The sequence below is a fragment of the Neomonachus schauinslandi genome, chromosome 2 (genome assembly GCF_002201575.2).
Source record: "Neomonachus schauinslandi chromosome 2, ASM220157v2, whole genome shotgun sequence".
Taxonomy (NCBI): domain Eukaryota; kingdom Metazoa; phylum Chordata; class Mammalia; order Carnivora; family Phocidae; genus Neomonachus; species Neomonachus schauinslandi.
The window spans coordinates 155787524-155798180 of record NC_058404.1 but is presented as its reverse complement, the minus strand read 5'-3'; the positions used below and the strand labels follow the sequence as shown (position 1 = coordinate 155798180).

The window sequence follows — 10657 nt, the reverse complement described above, 5'->3', positions numbered from 1 at the left end:
TGTAGTTCTCCAGGACCAGATGTCAAAAATACCTGGACCATTTAGTGACATTTGTAACTCCTTCTTTGCTTTCTCTCATCTGTCTTTTACATTAATAAGCCAATGTTTTGTTTATTCTGCTTCCCAAATATGTTCTCCTTTTATTATCATTGCTAGGGCTTCCAGCCTGTCCTCCTCCTATTTCTGGTCTAAATAACAGTGACTGTCTCCTACCTGTTATCCTTGATATTAGCTTCTCTGCCCAGTAACCCATCCCCCCCATCTCCAAAGAGTTCATTTCTAAAACAAACGTTTAGTCATTCTACACCCTATTTTAAAAGGCAACAGGGCACTCTATTATTCGTGTCAGAAGGTCCAAAATATTTGTATGGCCCTCAAAACCCATCAAACATGATCTCAAATAAACTTCCAGCTTATCCCAAGTAACAAATTCTGTCCCACCACATTCCCACTTAGAGTATACCTTATGCTTCTTTCATTAATTCCTTCCCGCCCCCCGCCGAATTCCACTGTCCCCTGCCCCTGCTCATGCTTACCTTCTGCCAGTATTGCCTCCATAATGCCTCTACCTTGTTTAAGTGATGGCTTTAATTCTATATCACTGGAAAAAGTTTCTTCAGTATCATCATTCTTTTCCCATCCTAACGGAAGTAATAGCTTCTTTAATCTGCATACCACCATCTTTCATAAAAGCTTTCATTATAAAATTTAGCACATCTTCTCTCAGTTTTCACAATTGACATCTTCCTTATGTTATGAACTCCTTCATGATGATAATTATATTTACTTAGTATCATATCTAAGATCAAATCTATCATATTCTTCTTTTATTATGTATACTTTTCTGATAATGCACTCTTTTTCTGTAATTCCACATTACAAGTACACACACCTTTAAAAAAACCTGATTTTCCCTGTAATATACTCTATTTCTTAACCAATATAATCATCCATTAGATAGATCATTTCTGAATATCCTTGAATAAATTTCTGCTTAAATAGGACACAATTAGAATGAAGTTCACTTGGTACTTTTTTAAATTGGCAGTTTTTTAAAGACAAGCAGAAATACAATTTTAAATACTTCTATTGCACATAACACATACCTAATAGTTCCTTTTTTCTCAAAGCTAATATCCCCATCCTTCTCTAATAGGCAATGAAAAAAAAAATAAAAAGAAAGAAAAGAAATACAAAGTACTTGAGTTTTATAAGTGAGAAATTATGCTTCTGTGGATTTGGGGAGTGCTTTGCAAGTGTCTACTTTTATCTAGGGAATAATTTTAAAAGATGGAAGAGTTAAGTGCAATCATTTAGAAATGCTTGGTTTTAGTGTTTAGAAGAACTAAACTTACACATTTTCTGAAAATGACTTTTTTTATCAAACGTGAACTCATTTTATTTTCTCTTTTCAATATGTCAATAAGATAAAAGCTTATTTTTTTCTCCCCTCTAGAAATGACTATTTTTACTGTGGATAACTGAAAGAAACAGCAGAATCATAGAAATTCAAATTTCTAATGTGTGAAGTCTTTTTATAAGGAATAACATCTGTTTGAGTTTTCTTTTTTTAGAAATTAAACATGAAAATGGTAATTATTTTAAAAAATTTCATGGATATTGCTGATGTATATTTTCATGATCTTTGTTTCCATAGTACCATAAAAGGAAAACAAAAATGTGTCCAACCTGCTGTGAATTTACTTGGATAGACTGGATAAGAGGATTTAGAAATGATCTAAGAGAAGGTGGCAGTACTGTCAAAAAAAAATCAAGTAGTATGATATAAGACAAATGTGGGCTCGATTTGTGTAGTCAGTGAAATGTTTTCATTCTTTTTTTTTTTTTTTTTTTTAAAGATTTTATTTATTTATTTGAGAGAGCGAGAATGAGAGAGAGTACATGAGAGGGGGGAGGGTCAGAGAGAGAAGCAGGCTCCTCGCCGAGCAGGGAGCCCGATGCGGGACCCGATCCCGGGACTCCAGGATCATGACCTGAGCCGAAGGCAGTCGCTTAACCAACTGAGCCACCCAGGCGCCCCTGAAATGTTTTCATTCTTAATAACAAAACTCTGTCTTTGAGATTAGCAAAATAGTTGATTTTTCTTTGTCATAAAAATACTTAAAAATGTAAAATAGAAACATTGATATTTAAGTGACTTGTTTCTTATCCCAGTATCATGAAAACAAGGTAAAAGGAAAAACATTATTACCTACCCTTTCTATACCAGTTAATATCACCAGAAATCTTGTTCCTATTGATGTTTCCCTCTGGCTCAACGTTTGCCGGAGGTGGGGTGCCTGGGTGGCTCAGTCAGTTAAGTGTCTGCCTTCGGCTCAGGTCATAATTTCTGAATCCCAGGATGGAGCCCCTGCATAAGGCTCCCTGCTCAGTGGGGAGTCTGCTTCTCCCTCTGCCCCTTAAGTTTGCAGGAGGAATTCCTGGATGTCTCAAGACCTGCCATCTTTTTTCTCTATTTTTTGTGACTTCCTGGCTATTAAATAAATAGAATGAACCCATGACTCAATATATACACGCAGGATGGCACCCACACTGATCCCAAGGAGTCTGCAAATAAAGGGAAGTACATCTTTCTAGCTGCTCTGCCTTGATGGGATAACACCAGGTTCCAAGGTGAAAACAAAAGGAGAGAAATCTTTGTCCTCAAAAAAATTTTTTTGTTAAAGATTTCATTTGTTTATCTGACAGAGAGAGACACAGCGAGAGAGGGAACACAAGCAGGGGGAGTGGGAGAGGGAGAAGCAGGCTCCCCGCTGAGCAGGGAGCCTGATGCAGGGTTCAATCCCAGTACCCCGGGATCATGACCTGAGCCGAAGGCAGACACTTAACGACTAAGCCACACAGGCACCCCAAAAAAATTTTTTTAAGATTTTAATTAATTAATTAATTATTTGAAAGAGAGACAGAGCAAGTCGGGGGAGGAGCAGAGGGAGAGGGACAAGCAGACTCTGTGCTGAGATCACAGCCTGAGTGGAAATTAAGAGTCCTACGATCAACGACTGAGCCAGCCAGGCGCCCCATCCTCAAAATTCTTAGAGCATGTTAAATAAAGCAGTAATAGTAGCAGCAGTAACAATGAAAATGAACCTTTATTGAACACTTAAAGTAGAAAATGGACTGTTTTAGGTTTCAAAGTAGTTCAAATCATTCTCTTAGAAATTCCAGTGATACAATGTTTTTTACTACATTCCATTTATCCTTAGAGGCAGACACCTGTCCTAAAGGAACAAGGCTTGACACTTGAATGTCATAGTATCAGACCAAAGGAACAACATGCTAAAATGCTGGAAGCCAGACAATGAAAAGAGAGAAGGTGGCCTGTTCAAAGAATAGAAAGTACTTCACTAGGACTGAAGCCTTGTAGGAGAAAGGAAAAGGATGACAGAAGAAACTAGAGCTAATCAGAAAACAAATCATAAAGAATCTTGTAAGACATTTTAGACTTTATGATCAGGAACATAAGTTGAAATATTGAGTACAAAATACAGGCTCATATTTAAGTTGTAGAGAGACCATTTTGGTTGCCATTTAGAAAACGTGAATGGGAGCTATGATGGAGAGAGATCAATTATCATGTTGTTGCAGTTATCAAGGTGACAGTTAATTATGGTTTGATCTAAGGCAGAGTTTCTCAACCTCAGCGCTACTGATATTTTGAGCTGGATAATTCTTTGCTGTAGGGGCTGTCCTGTGCTTTGTAGGATGTTTAGCAGCATCCATGACTACTACGGATTAGATTCTAGAGTCATTCAATAATTCACACCACTGTTCTGATGACCAAAAATATCTCTAGTCTTTTTGTCAAATGTCCCCTGGGGCAAACACGTTCTTCCTCCACTCTCTCCTCCCCTTTAGAACACTGATCTGACATAATGGTAAAGGGAATAGATAAAGGAGGGGAACTGGAGTAATATTTAAAAGATACCATTAACAGTAAAATAATGATCTATTGGATAGAGAGTTTGAGGGAAGGGAATAAGATATTTGAATTAGAACAAAAAAGTGCATCCACTACTAGGTATTTACCCAAAGAAAATAAAAATACTAATTTGAAAAGATATACACACCCTTGTTTATTGCAATGTTATTTAAAATAGCTGAGATATGATAGAAACCCAATTGTCCATCAATAGATGAGTGAATAAAGAAGATGTGGTACACACACACACACACACACAGGAATTTACTCAGCCATAAAAAAAGGTTGAGATCTTGCCATTCACAGCAACATGGATGGACCTAGAAGGTATTATGTTAAGTGAAAAAAGTCAGACAGAAAAAGACAAATACATGTGGTCTTACTTATATGTGGAATCTAAAAAACAAAACAAATACACAAGCAAAATGCGGAACCAGATCCATAAATACAAAGAACAAACTGATAGTTGCCAGAGGGTATGGGGTGGGAGAAATGGCAAAAATAGGTGAAGGGAATTGAGGAATACAGCCTTCTAACTGTGGAATGAATTAGTCAAGGGAATAAAAGGTACAGAATAAGGAATATAGTCAACAGTATTGTAATAGCATAGTACAGTTGATGCGGGAGAGCTAGGTTCTGGTCTCATGGAGTTGAAAAATGAATCTCTCGTAGACAACAGAGAGTGAGTAAAGTGATAGAAATTTATTATGTGAAGATATAGAAAAAGCTCTAGGGTCGGTCTTTTATAGAAAGCTAACCAGGGAACTTAAATTCTTTTAACATTTCTGTTGATATCACCATTGAGTAAGGACTAGCGATAACACCTTCAGTGGCTTACTTCCATTTTAGGGTCTGGTTATTCCTTGTTGGTCACAGGTGATTATCATAAAAAAAGACACCCACCCCCCATGCCTAGGGCAGGGTGGTCCAGTTTGTTCCCTTATCTCTGGCTTCCCCACACCTCAGCAGTTTTGGGATTTCTGTGAGCCTGATCACATAACCCTCTATCCGTCTCTCCCCACCTAGCCCCGCCTGTGTCTTACTCACCGTGACAAATGGTAGCTCCACCTGTGGTGAGCACAGTATAACATGTAAACTTATTGAATCACCATTTTGTACACCTGAAATTAATATAACATTGTGTGCCAACTATACTTCAATATAAATAAATAAATAAATAAATAAATAAATAAAATTTTCAAAAGAGTAAGTATTTCACTTTCCAGTGGGCATAAAGGGGTTTTTAAATAGGGAAGTGATGAGATCAGATTTACATGCTTGAAAAACAAATGTGTATATATATATATATACAGACACATATACATGGGTTATGATGTTATTACAAAATTTCAGTGTGAAGTGAAGAGGTTCTCAACTAATGACATGATAGTTGAAATAAAAGGAAACCCAATGGGAAATGTTTTGATGATCTACTGGAAGGATGAGTTAGACTTATATCCTGGGGCACTCCAGTCTTTCTGGTTTGGACAGCTAGATCTACTATATCAACATTAACTATTTTGGAAAAATAAGCAGCAGATTTGGAAAGCTAGCAATCAGAAAACATTAATATTAGCTACCCATCACTAACAACGTTCAGAAAGAATATAATTAGTTTCTTTTTGGTGTGTCTATGATTTTAGGAACATAATACAGAAAATAAAAGGACAAAGAAATTTAAAGTATTTTTATAAAAAGATGTGTTTCATTTTTACTGTTATGGCACAATGCCTTTATTTGTCCAGGAAGGTTAAGTGAATATAAGCAACAAAAAATATCTGGACAGTAGAGCATAGTGAAAGCATATGATTATTGATTATTCTTGAAAGACTATTAGAAGAACCTGTCCTCATGCTGTCATATAGGATGTTTCTGCTATAATAAAATATTGCTCAAGTCCTATTAGGCATTTTAGCTTCACTTTTCCTACTTCTGGTGGTAAATGTAGGATATTGTTTGTTAAAAACCTGCAATTTTGGGCGCCTGGGTGGCTCAGGTGGTTAAGCGACTGCCTTCGGCTCAGGTCATGATCCTGGAGTCCCGGGATCGAGTCCCGCATCGGGCTCCCTGCTCGGCGGGGAGCCTGCTTCTCCCTCTGGCCCTCCCCCCTCTCATGTACTGTCTCTCATTCTCGCTCTCTCAAATAAATAAAATAAAATAAATCTTAAAAAAAAAAAAAAAAAAACCTGCAATTTTTTGCATGCCAATTCACTGTTTTCTCTGTAAGCATAAAAAGAGAAACTAATGCTTAAAAAACTATTATTATTGTTTTTATTATTAGGCTGACAAGAAACAAAACAGCATATTTTATGGAGCATAAGAAAAATTTGAAGTTTTAACACTTTATTTTCAAAAGAAGTAATTTTGGCAAAGATTATTTAACTTTTAAAGGATATACTTTCAAGTCTGAAATTTTTGAACAATGATTTGAATAAAATAAGGAATACTTGGAAATGATAAATTTCATTATTTAAACTTAGAGAATAAAATTTTAGCAAGATTAGATTGTCTAATCTTGTATTATTTCAATCTATCATCACACTTCTAACAAAATATTTTTGGAATCAATTTTTTATTCCTTTATGTTTAAGAAATAAATGTTTAATATAAAATAGTCAAAAAAAGATTATCCAGTATTAATTATGATTACCATTTGGTGTATAGGCTTTCATATCTATATTGATGTATAAATATTTTTAAAACTATGATCAACATGTTTTGATGACTTTGCATTTTTTTACAGTAAGGAGATTGAAATTATAATTTTGAATCAGTAAAACTCATTCTTCTTAAAATAATGCCAAAATTTATTTAACTCCTCTCTCTAAGAGTGATGTGTAGGGGGCACCTGGGTGGCTCAGTTGATTAAACGTCTAACTCTTGATTTTGGCTCAGGTCATGATCTCAGGATTGTGAGATCCAGCTTCTGGGCATGGAGCCTGTTTAAGATTCTCTCTCTCCTTCTTTCTCTGCCCCTCCCCACCCTCCATCCCTCTGTAAAATTAAAAATAAATAAATAAATAAATAAAAATTTAAAAAGAGAATGACATGAAGAAGTTGTATTTAATATTTGGATATTGTAGATAATGTCATAAGATCATCTTGATATATAATTTATGGTTTATTTGTTCAAACCTTTATTGCATGTTTCTGGAAGGAAATTCCTGGGTTAAAAGTCATTCCTACTTGAATATATATATATATATATATGTATATTTTAATCTAGGTAAAGTGTGTTGATTTGCTCTTAAACTGGCTGTGAATGATTTTGTCCACTTTCTTACTTCTTACAACACCAGCCTATTTCAGGTGTTTAGATTATGGAAACAATGTAAACACAGTCCTGAATCCATTATGAATAAGCATGTATGTTATGTCCCACAGCCAGAAAACAAAATGAAACAAAACACTTTGCGTGGAGAGATAAACTATAAATAATTGGGTCACTCTGTTTATTTGTAGGATCCAAACTCAATAAAATCTCAGGTATTTTCCATAAATTGCTAGTTCTCTGATGAAAAAACTCTATCTTTGATTTTCACACAGCTCTTATCTGAAGAAAAGACTTCACCTTTGTGGATCTGATGATGACAATGTGAGAAAATTGGTGTTTTGTTTTTGTTTTTTTGTTTTTTTATCTTAAACAAGCTAACTATAAACTCAGTATATTTGATAATTCTGCTGTGCTTTAATTTTTTTGATAACTATTTTCTTTTTAATTTGATGACAAGTACTTTCATTTTTTAAAAATTTTTAAAGATTTTATTTATTTATGAGGGAGAGAGAGAGAAAGAGAGAGAGACGGAGGAGGAACAGAAGGAGAGGGATAAGCAGACTCCACGCTGAGCATGGAGCCTGACAAGGGGCTTGATCCCACGACCCTGAGATCATAACCTGAGCCAAAATCAAGAGTCAGACACTTAACTGACTAAGCCACCCAGGTGCCCCAATGACAAATGCTGCTTTTAAAGCTTGAATTTCTTTTCCAATTTTTTGAAAACAAACTTTTTTTTTTAATAAATATTTTGGTCTCTGTATCTTTCTTTCACAGATGTTTGTCCATTGCATAGGTTAAAAAAATTATTTTTTTTAAGTTTAAAGCAACTTCCATACTGAATTACTAGGCATTTCAACATCCTTTTATAGATCAATGTTTCTTTTGTATTTCCTCTCTTGCAAATGTCTTTTACATATCTCTATCCCTGTTCCCACTGAGTGTTTTTTTAAGCTGGTAAAATTGGTTTCCTATACCTGAAAAATGTTGCTATTTGCCTCATATGACACTGATTTTATTGTTTTGCTTTTTTTGCCAATCATTTAAAAATATTTTTGCAGTCAAATCCATCATTACATTTTATTGCAATGTTTCGTGCTTTAGAAAGCCATTTTAAACCCCCAAATTTGAAACATTTATCTATCTTCTAATACATTTATGATCTTATTTTTAACATTTAAATTATTTACTCATTTAGCTTTCAACCTAAGGAAAACTGGTTTCAAATACCAGCTTTGTCCATTATTCATTCAAGGTCTGGACAAGTTCAGTGTTGTTTGAGGCTAACTACCTCACTTTTAAAAGGATGTTGATAGTTTCCAACTCTTAGGTGTTTATAGAGATTAATTAGATAATGCATATAAGTGGTTTAGCATGATAGTATATAATAAATATAATAAATATATAAATATAATAAATAATAAGGAGGTGGATTTATGGGTTCATACATAATAAGTACATGTAGCTCACACATGTATGGACCAAAAAAATATATAATTTACCAAAAACTTACTTAAATGTAGAAATTTAATTCTTTGGACAGTCAAAACATACATAATGTCAAAACATATATGAATAAGGCTTGAAAGTAATTTCGTTAAATTGTTTTCAGTCCCATTTAGAACAGAATGGCAAATGAAGCAGTGCCCATGAATACTGGGGTATATAAACTTCTTGTGCTTGAAAGCGACTTTGGGCTTTGGAGTTTTAAGTCTTTGTTCTACTACCCTTATTAATGGAATGATATGATAAATAATGAATGGTTAACAGTGATGGCGGATCAACAGGCAAAGATAAACACAAAAATGATACAAGACAGAGTGTTCCTGTTCAATATCCTCCAAGTAGTTGCAGATTTAGATTGCTTCTAGGCATCCAGGCATCTGAGCTATCACCAGGAATATCTAAATTGCTTTCTCACAGGTTCTACAAAGCACTCTCTTTACTTTATCTACTCACTTTAGATGGCACCTCATTGAATTTCTCCTAGCCAATTTACTTTCTGCAAAGCTCACATTTCTCTTACAATAGAGAAATTTCTTTAGCTCTACTCTTTTAACTTTAGCCTAATAGCATGGGGGCTTTCTTTAAGTTTTACTGTCAGCAGAACAGCACAAATTTAACATTTACGTGATCCATTTCTACTAAATAGCAAAAGGAGAAAGTGTTATGCCAAGGGCAATGTGGGTATTAATTTTCTCTATGGTTTATACAATTACTTGAATGCATCCCCAAAGAAAACTAATATATTGATCAAACCTAATTAGCTTTAATTTACATAAAACCATAGAGTGAGTTACTTGTATGCTTTAGAAAAATAAAAGGTTTAAGTGAAAATACGCCATGGGAATTTAGAATTCACTCATTTGGCATACAAAATTCCTAAAGTATGAGCAATATGAGACCAAAATTCTAATCTTATAATAAGAAAATTATTTAAGGACAAAAATATTAAATTCTAATTGTTTTTAAATTGCTGTTATATAACACATTTTATGTAAGTATCCATATTTAGTTTTTTAAACAAATGGAAAACTAGAAATAAAAAAAATTCACCAAATAATACCATTATCCAAAGAGTAAGAGTGAGAGTAATACTCTGGTGATTCTTCTTCCAGACTTTCCCTACACACATGTGCACGCACACACATGCACACACACACATAGGCAATGTTCATTCCACTCATTCAGTTTTATCTTTTTTTTTTTTTCATTTAACATGAACTTAGGATGTTTTCTTGTCATTTCTTCATGCAGTAAATATTTACGTAGCAAATATCATGTGCCACAACAATGCTACTTACGTTGTAAACAAAAATTTATAGAACAGTAATTGTTACTCCCTTGTGGAATTTATATTCTGAGTGAGCAGACAGATAACGAACAAGGACAATTGAAGAAATAACTAAAAAATATATTTCTGTGTATTTATATGGGCATAATTACGAATAATGAAGGAAATTATGAATAAAAGATAATCACGAACTGAATAGAATAGCTACAAATATAAGTTGGCTAAAGATGATATTTTACAGGTGACATTTATGCTGGGCTTTGAAATATTAAGAAACAGTAACCTTTATGCTTTGTCATGTAGGAGCAATCTAAGCAAAGGAAGCAAGATGAAGGTCCTACACAGCAAAAGCTTTATTTTGGAGAAGCAATAAAAAGATAGGAATTCTACTGCACATGGTTAGAGCTTAGAGCTGAGGCCATTGGCTGGCCAATGACTCACAAGTGTAAGTAGGTGGACCATAAGACGGGCAAGTCTTTTGCTAACACCACAACGGTCTTTGGCCCAATGAGTGGAGTTTGATAGTAATTCTTACTAGAGTTATAAAAAAAAAAGAAAAAGAAAGAAAGAAAGAAAGAAAGAGAAAGAAGAAAGAAAGAAAGAAAGAAAGAAAGAAAGAAAGAAAGAAAGAAAGAAAGAAAGAAAGAAA

At 34.3% G+C, this 10657-nt stretch overlaps 1 non-coding gene across 1 annotated transcript; it reads left to right on the top strand.

Moving 5' to 3' along the window:
• The first annotated feature begins 10396 nt into the window (after positions 1-10396).
• LOC123324219 lies at positions 10397-10550 on the top strand. Its single transcript, XR_006539699.1, has one exon. It is a non-coding gene; the product is annotated as a small nucleolar RNA SNORA62/SNORA6 family (small nucleolar RNA).
• Positions 10551-10657: the final 107 nt, after the last annotated feature.